The sequence below is a fragment of the Dermacentor andersoni genome, chromosome 2, assembly GCF_023375885.2.
Source record: "Dermacentor andersoni chromosome 2, qqDerAnde1_hic_scaffold, whole genome shotgun sequence".
NCBI lineage: Eukaryota > Metazoa > Arthropoda > Arachnida > Ixodida > Ixodidae > Dermacentor > Dermacentor andersoni.
In genome coordinates, this window is record NC_092815.1 from 12,924,294 (window position 1) to 12,938,043 (window position 13,750).

A 13,750-nucleotide genomic window follows, 5' to 3' on the forward strand; every position below is an offset into this window, starting at 1 on the left:
ATACGGCTGACCATTCGCATGATTTGGAAGGTGGTCTGCTTAAGACGTTGGATGGCGTATGCACCTCCGCCGTCCTGTTGTATGTGGAGTCCGAGAATGTGGACGCGGTTTACTCTGGCTATTTCTTTGTCGTCGAGGGTGAGTGTGATGTGGGGTAGTTCATTGAGTTTACTTCGTGATTTCTGTCGAACGACTAATAGTTCTAACTTCTCGGGGGAGCACCGGAGACCACTTGTTTTTGCATATTGCTGGACTGCGTCGGTCGCTTGTTGAAGGGCGTCTTGTTTCTCTCCTTCGGAACTAGTGGTGGTCCAGATAGTGATGTCATCGGCGTATATTGCATGCCTGATTCCTGGTATTGCGTTGAGTTTGTCAGGTAATTTCATCATAGCAATATTGAAAAGGGTGGATGATAGAACAGCACCTTGTGGGGTTCCTTTGTTGCGGGTAGGTAACGTCGGGGTTCTGAGTGAGCCAATGGTGTAAGGATTGGGAGGTCAATCCCATCGCTAGTAATCAGTTGTCAAGATTGGAGTCGGGCATGAATTAGAAGGTAGCTGGCCCATGCCGTCGTCCAACTTATCCACGCTGAGGACGTTGTTGAAGGGACGGACTGCTTCTCATCGAGAACGAGGAATATGGGTTTATTTACAGTATCTACATCAGGACGTTGCAGTTCATCAGTCTAGCATGACTGCGAGAGAAAGTGCACTGAGCAGCCGCACAACAGCGGTTTATAAACACTCGTTGCTCCCTCGATCCAAAGGTGAGGGAAACGTTCGACCAGTCATCGTAAACGAGTCGCCTCTCTGCGTGCGGGACACACACACACTCACACACACACTTCCGCACAGGTTCATGGCCCCCATCGACGTCAGACGGTCTTCGCAGAGCTCGGGGCTTACGTCAGGAAAGGCGTCTTTTATTCCCCGAGCTGACCCCCGCAGCGCGGCCGCCAGTTGTCCATTGTCTTGCGTCTTGAACGGCGCGTGGGAAGGGGGCTCCAACTACGTTCCCTCGGGCACTCCCTCGCTCGCGGCAGACCAGGGGCGCTATAACGTAAAACTATTCCAAACTTTTCTGTTCCAATTCTGCAATCAGCCCACGGCGATTGGTCAAAAACTTATTTGGACCACCCCCACTTCACCTGTCTGTCAAGCGACGTCACGAAAACCGCGATAGCTCCCCGTCTGATATGACGTGTGCGCACTGATTGTGCATAATTTGACGGAAGAAAACAAAACTAGTTATTTCTTATTCGACGCCTTTTCGCCGTTAGCCCTCGGCGATTGGTCAAAAGTTTTCGGGCTGCATCCACTTCACCTGCCTCTCATGCGACGTCACTAAACCGCAAAAACTTACCGCGTCAAAGTGACGTGTACGCATTAAAGATGCTTGAATACTGCCACATCCTATATGGTCGCCGCGGGTATGTGCCGGGCGATGAGAACGACGCTGAAGTAGCGCGCGAGTGCAAAAACAGATACGACAACGACGTCGCGTTGACTGCTCTGATAAAGTGCTTCCATACGTCCTCTACGCCGGCTTTCCCGTCTTCTACTAGGCTGCGACACTGGTGGAGGTGCTAGGTAGGATTGCCTCATGCTCGGCACCCCTTCGCGGAGCCATACCTCGAAAACGGAATCACCTTCGTTCGTCGAAACTCCTGTTCACCGGTACAGTCGCCGCCTGCTAGGCCTGACGCCCGAGTTCAACCCTTTGCAGGACCCTGCTGGAACGCGTCTACCTACTTCCGCCATGGCTACTGCAACTCCATCGCAGGTGACGCTGCAGAATCCTAAGTTACCAGAAAGTTTCCATGGCGACGCTTTTGAAGATGTCCAAGATTGGCTGGACCAATTTGAACGTGTCGCCAGTTATAATGACTGGGGCTCTCAGCAAAAGCTGTCTAATGTCTATTTCGCGCTTCAAGACAGTGCGCGGACGTGGTTTGTGAACCGGGAGAGAAGTTTGACCACATGGGATGCCTTCCGCACCCAGCTGCTAGACGTTCACTAGTACCGACAGAAGAGACACTGCGCAGTGCCTACTCGAATCCCGTATTCAAAAACCAAACGAGAGCGTAGCCATGTATGCAGAAGATATGACCCGCCTTTTCCGCAGAGCAGACCCTGAGATGGCCGAAGAAATGAAGTCACGCTATCTCTTGCGCGGAGTGAAGGAGGAACTGTTTGCCGGACTCGTGAGGAACCCACCGACGACAGTGGTCGAATTCACCAAGGAGGCTACCGCTATAGAACGGGCACTAAAGCAACGGTACCGCCAATATGATCGCGCGAACTCGCCGGTGAATGCTTCAGTTCTACCTGAGAGCTACGGCACGTCTCTGCGTGAAGTCATCCGGGAGATTGTGCGAGAGGAGATTCGGCAGCTCGGAATTTCTCCTATGGCACCAGCGGTGGCTTCTGTCGCTGATATCTTTCGGGAGGAAGTTCGACAGGCCTTTTCGTCCCCCGACCGGCAGGCGGTGCCGCGACGACTAACCTACGCGGAAGCTGTCTGTCGTCCACCTCCCGCGACTTCGATGCTGCTGACGCCGTCGACCATTACGACGCACCCAGCACATCCACCAGCGTCGCAGCCTAGTAGAAGACGGGAAAGCCGGCGTAGAGGACGTATGGAAGCACTTTATCAGAGCAGTCAACGCGACGTCGTTGTCGTCTCTGTTTTTCCACTCGCGCGCTACTTCATCGTCGTTCTCATCGCCCGGCACATACCCGCGGCGACCATATAGGATGTGGCAAACAAAAGTGAAAAGATGGCTGCCGCCGATCGCTCCGGCACTGGCTACTCGCCCCCTTCCGGAGAGCATGGGCTTATTTGCGTGTCATAAAACTTTCTGCGTGACTGTGTAACGTTTTCGAGAACTTTCGGCACGTTTAGGACCTCGTTCTGCCAACTCTTCTTTGCATAGGATCCGTCTTAGGGTCATTCTTAAGCTTCCGTTGCATGCCGCCGCGATTGTCGACGAGCCACCGCAAGCTAAATAAGAGAAAGCGGACCAATCGCAGACGCCGGCACCACCCTCTTCATCCGGTTATCAATATTCACTGCAGTGGCTCGGCCCCATCGAATCCCTCTCCACTTGAGCATGATCCTCGCCTCTTGTGAGCCAATTAGATAAGGCAAGCCGCCCAGTGCAGGCGATATTATTCGTTTTCCAAGCAAACAAAAGTGACCTCCTATCAACGAGCGGAGCATTTGATTGGTTTGTTGAGACAACCCTGCGGGTGACCTCCCGATGCTTGCGTCGGCGGTTACGCAAATTTGACGTCAGGAGATTGGAATAAAAACATATTGGAATAGTTTTACGTTATACGGTGCCAGATCGGCGGTGGCGTGTTCAGTCATAAAGCCTGGTTCGTCGAACTCATCTCGGCTCCCGCGACGGAGAGGCGAGGACGCGGCATTGTCCTCCGCACACAGTAGATTTAGTGACGCCGTTTCGCTAGAGCGTAACGGTGACTTTCCAAGAAAAGTTGACGCCGCTGTCGCAACTGGCTGGCAAAACTTGCACCTCAGCGGGCCGTTCTTAACAGCGCCAAAAGTTGACGCCGCTGTCGCAACTGGCTGGCAAAACTTGCACATCAGCGGGCCGTTCTTAACAATGCCTATTGTGGCCGTGCGGTTGCTTAGAAAGGCGCGTATATAATTGTAAGTATTACGACCACAGTTCGTGAGGCTTAGGTTTAAGAATGGTATGGTGAGCCACATTGTCGAAAGCGCCTTTGAGATCGAATGCTAAAATCGCTCCGGTGTTGTGCGGTGAGATGTGTTCAAGGACTTGTTCCTTCAGCTGAAGAAGGATGTCGTGAGTAGACAGGTGGGGCCGGAATCCGAACATTGTTTCGGGAAAGAGGTCGCTGGATTCTAGGTAAGGTTGAAGCCTGTTCAGAATGACATGTTCCAGAAGCTTGCCTAGGCATGAAGTCAGTGAGATTGGTCTCATATTTTCTAAGCTGGAGAGTTTGCCTGGCTTCGGAATGAGTATGGTGTCCGCGTGCTTCCAGTCTGCTGGTAGCGTACCCGCTTCCCAGTGATGATTAAAGAGGTCAGTAAGAGATTGAATGGTGCCATCATCCAGATTGCGCAGGAGCTTGTTATTTATTTTGTCCGAGCCTGGGGTGGTGTTTCGTGTGAGTGCATCGAGTGCGTGTTGCACCTCAGTGATAGTGATCGGCTTGTCGAGGTCGTAATTGTCGCTCCCGCTGTAGGTAAGAGGTTGTCCTCGTGCGGGTTCGAAATCGCCTGTGTACCGCACCCGCAACTCCTCCAGCATTTCGTCATCAGAACCCGGATGGTTGTGGAGGATACGTTGGATTGTTTGCTTGCTAATTGCCTTGCTTTGTGTGGGGTCAAGAAGATGGCGTAGCAGCGACCATATTTTGGCCGTGCTAAGATTACCCTGCAACTTGTTGCATAGTTGTCGCCAGTTGTGACGGGTGAGCTCCCCAGCATAAAGCAGGAGACACACGGTACGATTCGGCGTCCGATCCGACGTGCGGCGCCGCATGCTCCGGCATGCGGCATACGACGATTCGGGGCACACGGTGCGTGCATCCGAAAGATTGAGCGGCGCGTAAGCTCCACCCAGATCCAGCCCCCCCAGCTTGACTTCATAGCCACGTCGAGAAACGCAATATAAACAACTCTGCACAACATTGCTTCGCTTTACGCGAACACTGTCAATAAAATTATGCCCCTGCGAGTGGCAGAACACTTCTCGACGGCGCGTTATCCACTGACGACTCCGCTAACAGCCAGCGATAGGGCCGCTAGGCCTAGCTAGGCAGACGCCGCGGTCGACGGCGCTTACGATCCAACCCGAGCTCGTCGAAGAGCGCTTATGTTTGCCAAAACAATTAACACTGTACACTTAGGTAGCCAGTAATTAAATCAATTGGTTTACTCGACGCAGTCGTTGCGAAGGGCAAACTTGCAAGCGAAGCGAGCAGCCTCGCTCAGACGGCCGGTGTGTGATGTCTGCCCAAGAAATGCCCTCGCGTCGCGGCTCCCGATCTCGCCAGTAGCCTAGTGCTAGTGTACTAGGCGCTGCTTTGCATAACAGGCACACGTTCGAGATAATTTTACTGAACTGGTAACTATTTCGTGTCGGAAGCAAACTGCAGCAGGCAAGGAAAAGAAAACAAAAACAAAAAAACACTGCGAGAAACCGGCCAGCCAGCGCCGCCTCCGTGGAGGGAACGTCAGAGAACGTCACATGCCAGCCGCGCTGTCATTGGCTGCGGCCAGACGACGGTGCGGTTGTCGGACGCGTCGGACGATGAAAATCTGCCCGGCTTGTCGCACGCCGGACGTCCGATCCGGCGCTTCGGCACGGCAAAACACCTCGATTCCGGCTGCCGTTCCGGCGCGTCGGACGCCGGATCGGACGCCGAATCGGACCGTGTGTCTCCCGCTTAATATTCCGCGGTTGCCGTGAGTTTCGCTATACGTAGTTTCAATTTATGGTAATGTTTTTGGCGCTTCCATCTCCTAACAAGGCCTCGACGTGCTTTCCAGAGGTGAAGAAGGTGCGGGTCTACGGCGGGTATGTCTGTGGTGAGTGTGATCTGTTTTGAATGTCTGGCTACGTCTTGTTGGAGCTCTCGTACCCACTGCTCGAGATCCGTAATACCGTTGAGGAGTCATCAGCTCGCTCATTGCGAAAAGTTGTCCAATCTGTGAGTGTTGTCTTTTTTATCGGGTGGCGTGCATGCGTAACGTTCAATGTGGTGACAAGTATGCAGCGGTCACTGCCCAGAGTTTCCTCCGTGTTGTACCAGGCATCTTGTTGTATCCCTTTAGTGAGGGTGAGGTCAGGGCATGTATCTCGGGAGGCGCTGTTTCCTAGACGTGTGGGGTATGCGGGGTCTCTGAAGATGGCGAGACGGTGCTGCTGTATCGTGTACTGGAGTGCAGTGCCTTTTGATGTGACTGTCGTGTAGCCCCATGCCTGGTGAGCCGCGTTGAAGTCGCCTACAATCAGCAGACTATTGTTTTTGGCTATGCCAATCGCTTTAGTGATCAAGTAGTCGAACTTGGCCCACTTCTGCTTGGGTGGGCTGTATATATTCAGTATGAAAAGGCTCTTTCGGCCTCGTTGGAGCGGCAGGATCTCAATTAGGTTATGATCGACGTCCCTGCCGTGTGTGGTTGTGAGCGTTTTAGCTGTAAGTGTGGCCACGCGGCTTTCAGGCGTGGTGGTATGTGTGTTTTAGCCAGTTTGAGTTGGGTGTGTGCCTGTTTCCTGTAGTTCGATTACGCTTGGTGTCGTTTTGGCGTTACTTATGTACTGTCCCAGTGATCCTTGCTTGCGTTTGTAGCTGCGACAATTCCATTGCCAGATTATGAGTGGGTTTTCGTTCCTGTGGTTTGTTTTGCTATTCGTCTTGGCTGACGGGTGGATCGGCAGGGTGTCCCTGCTCTACTTCCTGTTGTACTAGGGTTCCGATCGCTGATCTTTTGCGAGCCGTGTTTCTTCGATAACACTTGCCAGTTGCTGGATGCTTTGTTGCATTGCTAGAAGCTGCTGGTGTAGTACATCAACTTTCTACTCGAATTTTGCGATTTCTGTCGGTTTTGCTGATTTCGCGAGAATCATGGGTTCAGAACGTTCCGAAGATGATGGCATTGAGGGTGCGGTTATTGGTGTGGAATGCTGAGTGGCAGTATGAGTGGCGCATATTTCTGCAATCTGCGTGCGAAGTTTGTTGTTTTCTTCATGAAGGCGTTTGTTTTCTTCTCTGATGGCCTTTAGAATTTGCAGTTGAACATCAGTATTGTGTATGGTTGAAGAATTGTGTGGGGTGGGTGCTGTGTGTAGACGTGATGAGAGGGTGTTGTGTTGGTGGGCTGTGTGAGAGGGGAAAAGCCGTGCTGATCAGATCACCGCTTGTGACCCCGGTACAGCAGGTCCGCTGAGGTTCCGGGTCGCTCCTTGTTGGTTCCGCGAGCAGGAGCGAGACCTGGAGCGGGAACGCTTCCGTTGCTGGTCTGTACGTGACCGAGACTTCGACCGTGAGTAGTCCCGGCGGCTGGTCCTTTGGGATGCTGAGGATGCCTTCTTCAGTCAATCAGGGCACTCCTTGGAAGCCGTAGGATGAGGCCCGTAGCATAAGGCGCACCGGGGGTGACAGGGGTGGTCCTGAGTGGGGTTCCGTGTACCACACTGGGGGCATACGTTTGCTTCTGGAGTTGGGCATACATCGGTCCGGTGGCCGACTTGGTGGCAGATGCGGCAGAAATGCGTGGTTGGTCGGTATGGTTTGCATCGTACTTCACCGCTGTAGTATCGCACGTAGAAGGGTACAGCCTTGCCAGTGAATGTGATCACTGCCGCAGCGGTTTGTCCGAGCATACGGGCATGTAAGATTTCTCGGCAAGATGCATAGAGCCCGTTAAGAAGGACTTCTGTGGGAGTTCCTGCGGGAATGCCGTGAATGACCCGTTTGACGGAGCTGTCGGGTGCTGCCACGTATGCCGTGACTGGAAATTCTCGACCGCCCAGGTGAATTGTAGTGATGCGATGGATGCTCAAAGCTAGCTCTTCGTTTGGTGCGCTAGCAATAGCGATGTTTTGTACAGGGTCCATTCTTACAGTAAGGGTCCGTACGTGCTCAGTAGTGGGGTGCTGACATGCCAGTTTGATGCCTTCAGCAACCTGTGGCGTGGTCCAGGTGGCAAGGCTGAGTCCCTCTCGGGGACGGATGATTACCTTGAGGTCATTTCGGGGCAGCTGTGGGAGTCGGGGTTGTCGGGGAACCGCTGGGTGTCGTGGTAGGAGGGGTGGATTGGTGGGAGTCAATGTTTTCTTCCGACCGTACTTAACAGTGAGCCAGTCTCCGCCGGCAGTTTCATCAGGAAGTGGGATTTGTGCCTGCTCGAGATTCATCTCGATTCCATCATTGGTGGCCATTGGTGCGCCGAACTGGGTCAAGATCTTCGGCTAGACCGTACCCGTCGTTAGGCTTAGCTGGGCGGGCGCCTCTTGCGAAGTTCAGAGTCCGGTAATTGGTGGAGCAAGCAACTCACAGTATAGCTTTGGGTGTTCACGTGTTCCGTTCGACGTAAGGAGTCGATTGAGGTTGGTTGTGGCGGCGCTGACGTCAATTATCCAGGGTTTAACGATGTAAAGGCGGAACCCATGTGCGGTGCAACCGTGCACAGCCTCTTCATCTTCCTCCCAATTACCGCAAAGTAAGATCCGCCTACAGCCAACCATCTTCTCCTTTTCTCTGCGCTTCTCTGCAGTGTAGTATAGAGGGAGGCACAAAAGCAAACTTTCCAGGAGCCCACATCGCCAGTACACTTAGGCACCCCGCCCACAGCAGCAGTATCGTTTTGCTTCTTTCATCTGATGTAGGCCGAAGAGAGCGAACCCTCTTTCCCGTATCACTCGACTAACTCTCGAGAAAGTTACTAATCGTTCTTTTTGTCATCTGATAACGGGCACTTGTCCGAGGTTGATTTGTGCTCCTCGCATTCGTTTTGCGGTTTTTTTCCTTTCCATTCCTTTACCTTTCCTCATAGCGCTTAACGAGAACGAAGACGATGGGGCTAGCTACTGGCGGATCTAGGCTTGCAAAGGCAGTTCATTATTTCTTCATTATCAAAATGAGCAGATATCGCAAATGGCATCGTATTTTGGGATTACTTAAAGTGAAGTTAAACTGGCAGCGGCAGATCGTAGCATATGCTCATAAAGGTGAACTGGCAAAGCGGTTGTTGCGCCATTTGAACAATAAATTTGAAGGTATTCGTAGACCTACTTTATTGATGATTTGCAAACTTTATTTTGCACCTTTCTTGAATTCGGCTGTGCTCTTATTTCAAGGTTGTCCAGCTTGCAAACTACGACCTCTAATACTATACTGCAGAGGCAAGCTCAGCGTCTCCGTCTCAGTCTGCCGAACTTTGTGATCAATAATGTGCTTGAATGAATGATACGTTTTCCACAACTGAAAATACAAGTGAATTGCATATGCATACAACACCGCCCTTTTTTTTCAGGGGCACTAGTCAGAACACTCTCGTTAATTCTGCAAACATCGTGCTCCAGGATATTTTAAACTGGCGCGATAGAAACTGCCTAATTATTACTGATAAGAAAACACAAGCGACCATCTTTCGCGCAAAGCATAAGGCCCTAAATCTTTAAAACATTCTTTATGTGAACATTGAGGAAATTACAATTTTAGGTGAGATAAAAGCACTAGGAGTTATATTTTCAGAAAATTTACTTTGGAACAAACATGTCGAGTTTCTTGCAGTGAGCTAAACAGATTAACAGGACTAATGAAGGAAAAGCGAGACATCCACCCAAACTTAGCTACGTTTGGGTGGATGTCTCGCTTTCCATTCATTAATTACCTCTCTCCACCTTGCGGCTTTCCGCAGAACTATTACGTCCGAATAACAGGACCATTATACTGACACCGGCCTGTCTTCCTCACTATTGTGAAACTAACTGTACGTAATTCGCTGTTTCCATTTTGGTTGGTAACAACTTTGCTCATAGTCCTGCAGAGCTTTCGCCGGCGGGGCCTCCCGCGTGGGAACATCGAGGTGTTGCCTCGCCGCCGCCTCGCGGGCCTGCCGCGGGACGCGTCCCAGGGCCGAGGCTGCGCAAGGCCCACGCAAGTGCTCCGCAGTTTGCACCGTGCGGGTCTGCCACAATGATATAGCCACTCGCGTGCTCTGGGACTGTAACAAAGACACAGTTTCTCTCTACATTAAATATTGTCACCTAGTCTGGGTAACAGCATCAAAGCAAAATGTCACCAACTTAAACTTCTTTCAAAAACGCGCACTTCGTGCAGTAGCAAATGTTTCCTCGAAAGAATACACTTATAAATATTTTTTTTCCAATACAAAATAATGTTGGTTGAATTTATTTACTCATTTCGTCTGGCGTGTGTGCACAAATCCACATTGCAAAAGGGAGATGTTGGTTAAATGAACTTGTTTACCCTGAACCATCGCGCAATTCCACATAATACGAGACATAAAGACCTCTAGTTGGAATGTTTTTGTCGCACAGATTATGGGCGGCAATCGGTTTCATAACACATTGTTGCTCTGCTTTAAACACCGTGGCTACTAATAAAGCTACTTCCGCTTGTTCCATTTTCATTCGTTTCTTATTACAAGGGACCCCTGAATGATTCTTGCTTGCTCTTCTTATATATATCCAGGGTGATCTTGATGTGCCTATTTCCTCTCAGTTTACAATTATTTTCTATAGTTTACTTGTGTAATTTCGTCGACATCTATGCTTATTGCTGCTCCACGTTATTTCTTCTAAATCGAGCATTGTACTTTTTAACTGAACCTATTTCCTACCTGTACATTTTTGCTACTGCATTAGAGTATTTTTACTTCGCATTTCTTGTGTCTCTTGTACAGTGCCTAGGTTTATGTCAAACTACTGATAGAAACTCAAACGGGTGAGGTGGGTCTTCCCCGCAAGAATCAGGAAACGACGAAGGCGGGCATCGTGATGATGAAAAAAAAGTAGAAAAGAATGTATTCACTTCACTGGCACATGGTTGTGACTCCATTCGAGTCTCGAGCGGTTGTGATTAATGTGGTGGCCAGGACGGCCTTAAATAACCCCTTGCGGTCTTGTGGTCGTCGATGTCTTCTTGGAAAACTTGGGGAGCCAGTGGAAGTATCAGTGCCTTTGTCAGGTTCTGCAGTCGACGAGATCCTGCCCTTGCGAGTTCTCTTCGTCCTTCCCTTGGTGTCTCCTCAGGGCGTAAAGGGGTGACGCTTTTTCGGGGAAGAGGGCAATTGTCTCGTCATGGGAATGCACGCCTGAACGTTTCTCACATTTGACAGGTCGATGTCCAGGCTTTTCCTAACAGCCTTTACTGGGACGAGGCAAATCATGTTGTCATGGGAACGTACTCCTTAATGTTTCTCACACTTGACAGGTCGATCATAACGATACCTTGTACTTATACCAGTGCTGCTCACTGCCTAATTGTAACACAGGGGACCGGTCTTAATCAAGCTGCAGTTAAGCATCTCTTTCCTGCCACCCCCTTTCTCTTCTTGAGATAAATAAAGTTTGATTGACAAATTTAAACGCAAGTTATTTATAAAGTACAATGGGTCGTCATCCCTGATTCCCTTAGGCGATTTCCAACACCTGCAATTCCCGTGGAACACGAGCAGCTGTCTTTCACGACAATGCGAGGTGACGTCATCAAGCTCCCGCTGTGGAGTTCTGCATATAAATTATCACCTTTTTAGTTCTCGTTTTTCTATAGCTAACTTCTGTTCTTTCTATAACGAATCAGAAATAATTGATTATTTCTTTCTTTCGTGTCGCCCCTTCTCATTTCTGCGCATAACGCTTTTCGTACTTCCGACTAGTAATCAAGGCTTAACTTTATGAACATCAAACTTACTGTCCTTTGGCGCCCGTCAATTAGGTACCAGCCACAGGTCTATTATGGCTGCTCTGCATGGTGGTGAAAAAACTTTATTGCAGGTCCGGCGAGGACGCGAGCTCGTCGCGCACCCGGCTAGTCCCACGTCGGCACCGGCAGGTCTAGCCCACCGGCCCGGTCGCGAGCACGCCGGACAGCCAGGATTTACTTCTCCAGAGCGGGGCTACGCAGAAGCGAGTCCTATTCCTCGATCATGTCGATCACCTCCTGCATGGCTTCTTCGACTCTGCCCTCGCAGCCGCCAGAGCACCATATGGTGCTCTGCATAAGTTCATTGAAGCGTTGAGAAGGTTACGGTGGTGGGGGTTATCGCCGTGGTGTACTTTTTGTTGCTATTTTTAAAGCAGACCGTATGAGAGATTTGTTATACATAGCTTGTGCAATGTCTCATTTTTTTATTGATCTGTCCGAATTTCTTTATTGAGATATAGAAACATGGGAAGGTAAGCTGCATCAGAGCCGAATCGCCATTTGTTCTTCAAGAAACAATAAGAAAGCAAAGGAAAGAAGAAAATATCAAAAAGCACGCTACTCACACGAACACAAAGGCACAGATATTGTTTAATATACGGACACCAACCAGCACCGAAATTATAGTCCAGCAACTATAGGGTGACCACTCATTATACTCGAGTGAAGGAGTCCACACAAGTCTCTTCAAACATTCATATGGACAACACGACCTCGAGATCAGCTGGTTAATTAAGAACCACAATATAAAGGAGTCTATAAGGTTAGTCTCAACTAAAAAATCGCGATAGGCACTTACAGGACGCCTCTGCTTATTACAGTGGAGTTGTTAGAACCTCGCTAAGTTTCTCTTGACGTTCGCAGCTTTGCCGAGCTGCGGGAGAGCGATCCGAGAGAGTGAAAGCAGAGTGTAAAAATCATATTGCGCAGTATAGCGACACCGCGAGAGTGGGTGGAGCCTAGCGGAGGAAAAGTAGCGGCGCGGCGGCGACACAGGTGGTGTGACGTAATTGCTCTCCGATAAAAACCCGCGCGCTGGCTTCGGCGGTCCTCTTTCTCGCAGTGGAAAAAAAATATGCGTGGCTCTGCTATCGCAAACACTAGACGCCAGCTGAGCTGGGGGAAGCCCAGCAAAAGTTAGACTAATTAAGTGTGCGGTTTGGCACTACGTTACTGACTTTGCCCCAGCTCCGCTAGTCTCTGGTGTTTGCGATAGCAGAGTCGTGCATAATTTTTTAGCATGACCACGGTCCAAGCACTTCGCTCTCTGCGAGAGAACGTCTGTCAATGATGTTGAAACGATCATGCATACAAACTCGCTGTTAGTCATATTTAGAACACGGACGTGTCCGCCATCTTCAACAACGGACAGCAGCGCCGTGCCACGGAGCTACCGGCGGACAAAGCCGGGCCGGGCCAGGCCGGTCCAAGAAAGGTCCACCGCTGGAAATGGATATGTTGACTTCGCATTTACAGCCGTAATTCGGCTAAACAAAAATAGGGGCAAGGATTTTCTGACTTCTCCTTGTGTCTCTATCCGAGTTCGATTACTTGCCGCGGCGGCCGGCGTTCCGTTAGGCTGCACGTTGAAGAACCCCAGGTGGCGGAATTCATCCGGACCGCTCCTTTTCGTCGTCTCTCATAGTCCGTGTGTTTGCTTTGGGACGTCACAAACACTAGAAATTGGTTTGTCTTGATCGATCAGTGAGTCCGGTGTTCGAGGGCGAGCTTCGGAAGGCGCCCCGCACCTCTTCGACCTCGGCGCCATGCAAGAGACACGTGCGGTGATAAAATATATTTACTCCGCACCCTCAGCGACCGCGGCTCGTCAAGTTTCTTTCACGCGCAGACGCTTAGCTGCTGCAGCTGCGCGGCCGTGAGGCGGGCTTCAAGCGGCGAGCCCTTATCCAACGAGCGCATCGTCGGCGGGCACGAGTGGCTCCTCCAGGCAACACTTTCCTGACATCTTATTTTCCAGCCGATATCAGCGCCGACCATTCTTATGACTCCGGTGACTCGGCAGCCTCACACTTCGGCCTCTTGTACCAACGCATTCCTTACAAGCATATTCCACAATCGACGCTGTCTGCGCAGTGCTCTGAAAAGCTTCTGCTGACGTCTAGATCAAGTCATTGCAAGGTTGTCTGTGCAGTGATTTGCGAGCTGCGTGGTCCATTGTTGCTCGTTAAAAGGATTTGGCGTGAGAGCCTAGTGCTTACTGCGGCTTTTCCCTCCCCGATCATGTCGTCCGAAAACTATAGAACATGCTTTATTTACTGCGTCGTGCTGTATTGTCGCAA

General features: G+C 50.6%; 1 protein-coding gene and 1 pseudogene across 1 annotated transcript in view; one reads left to right on the plus strand and one right to left on the minus strand.

Moving 5' to 3' along the window:
• Window positions 1-7,804, plus strand: part of LOC140215816 (uncharacterized) — a 15,867-nt pseudogene extending 8,063 nt beyond the window's left edge.
• The window catches only part of LOC126542982 (uncharacterized), a 73,781-nt gene that overhangs the window by 44,634 nt on the left and 15,397 nt on the right, over window positions 1-13,750 (minus strand). The window lies entirely within an intron of this gene.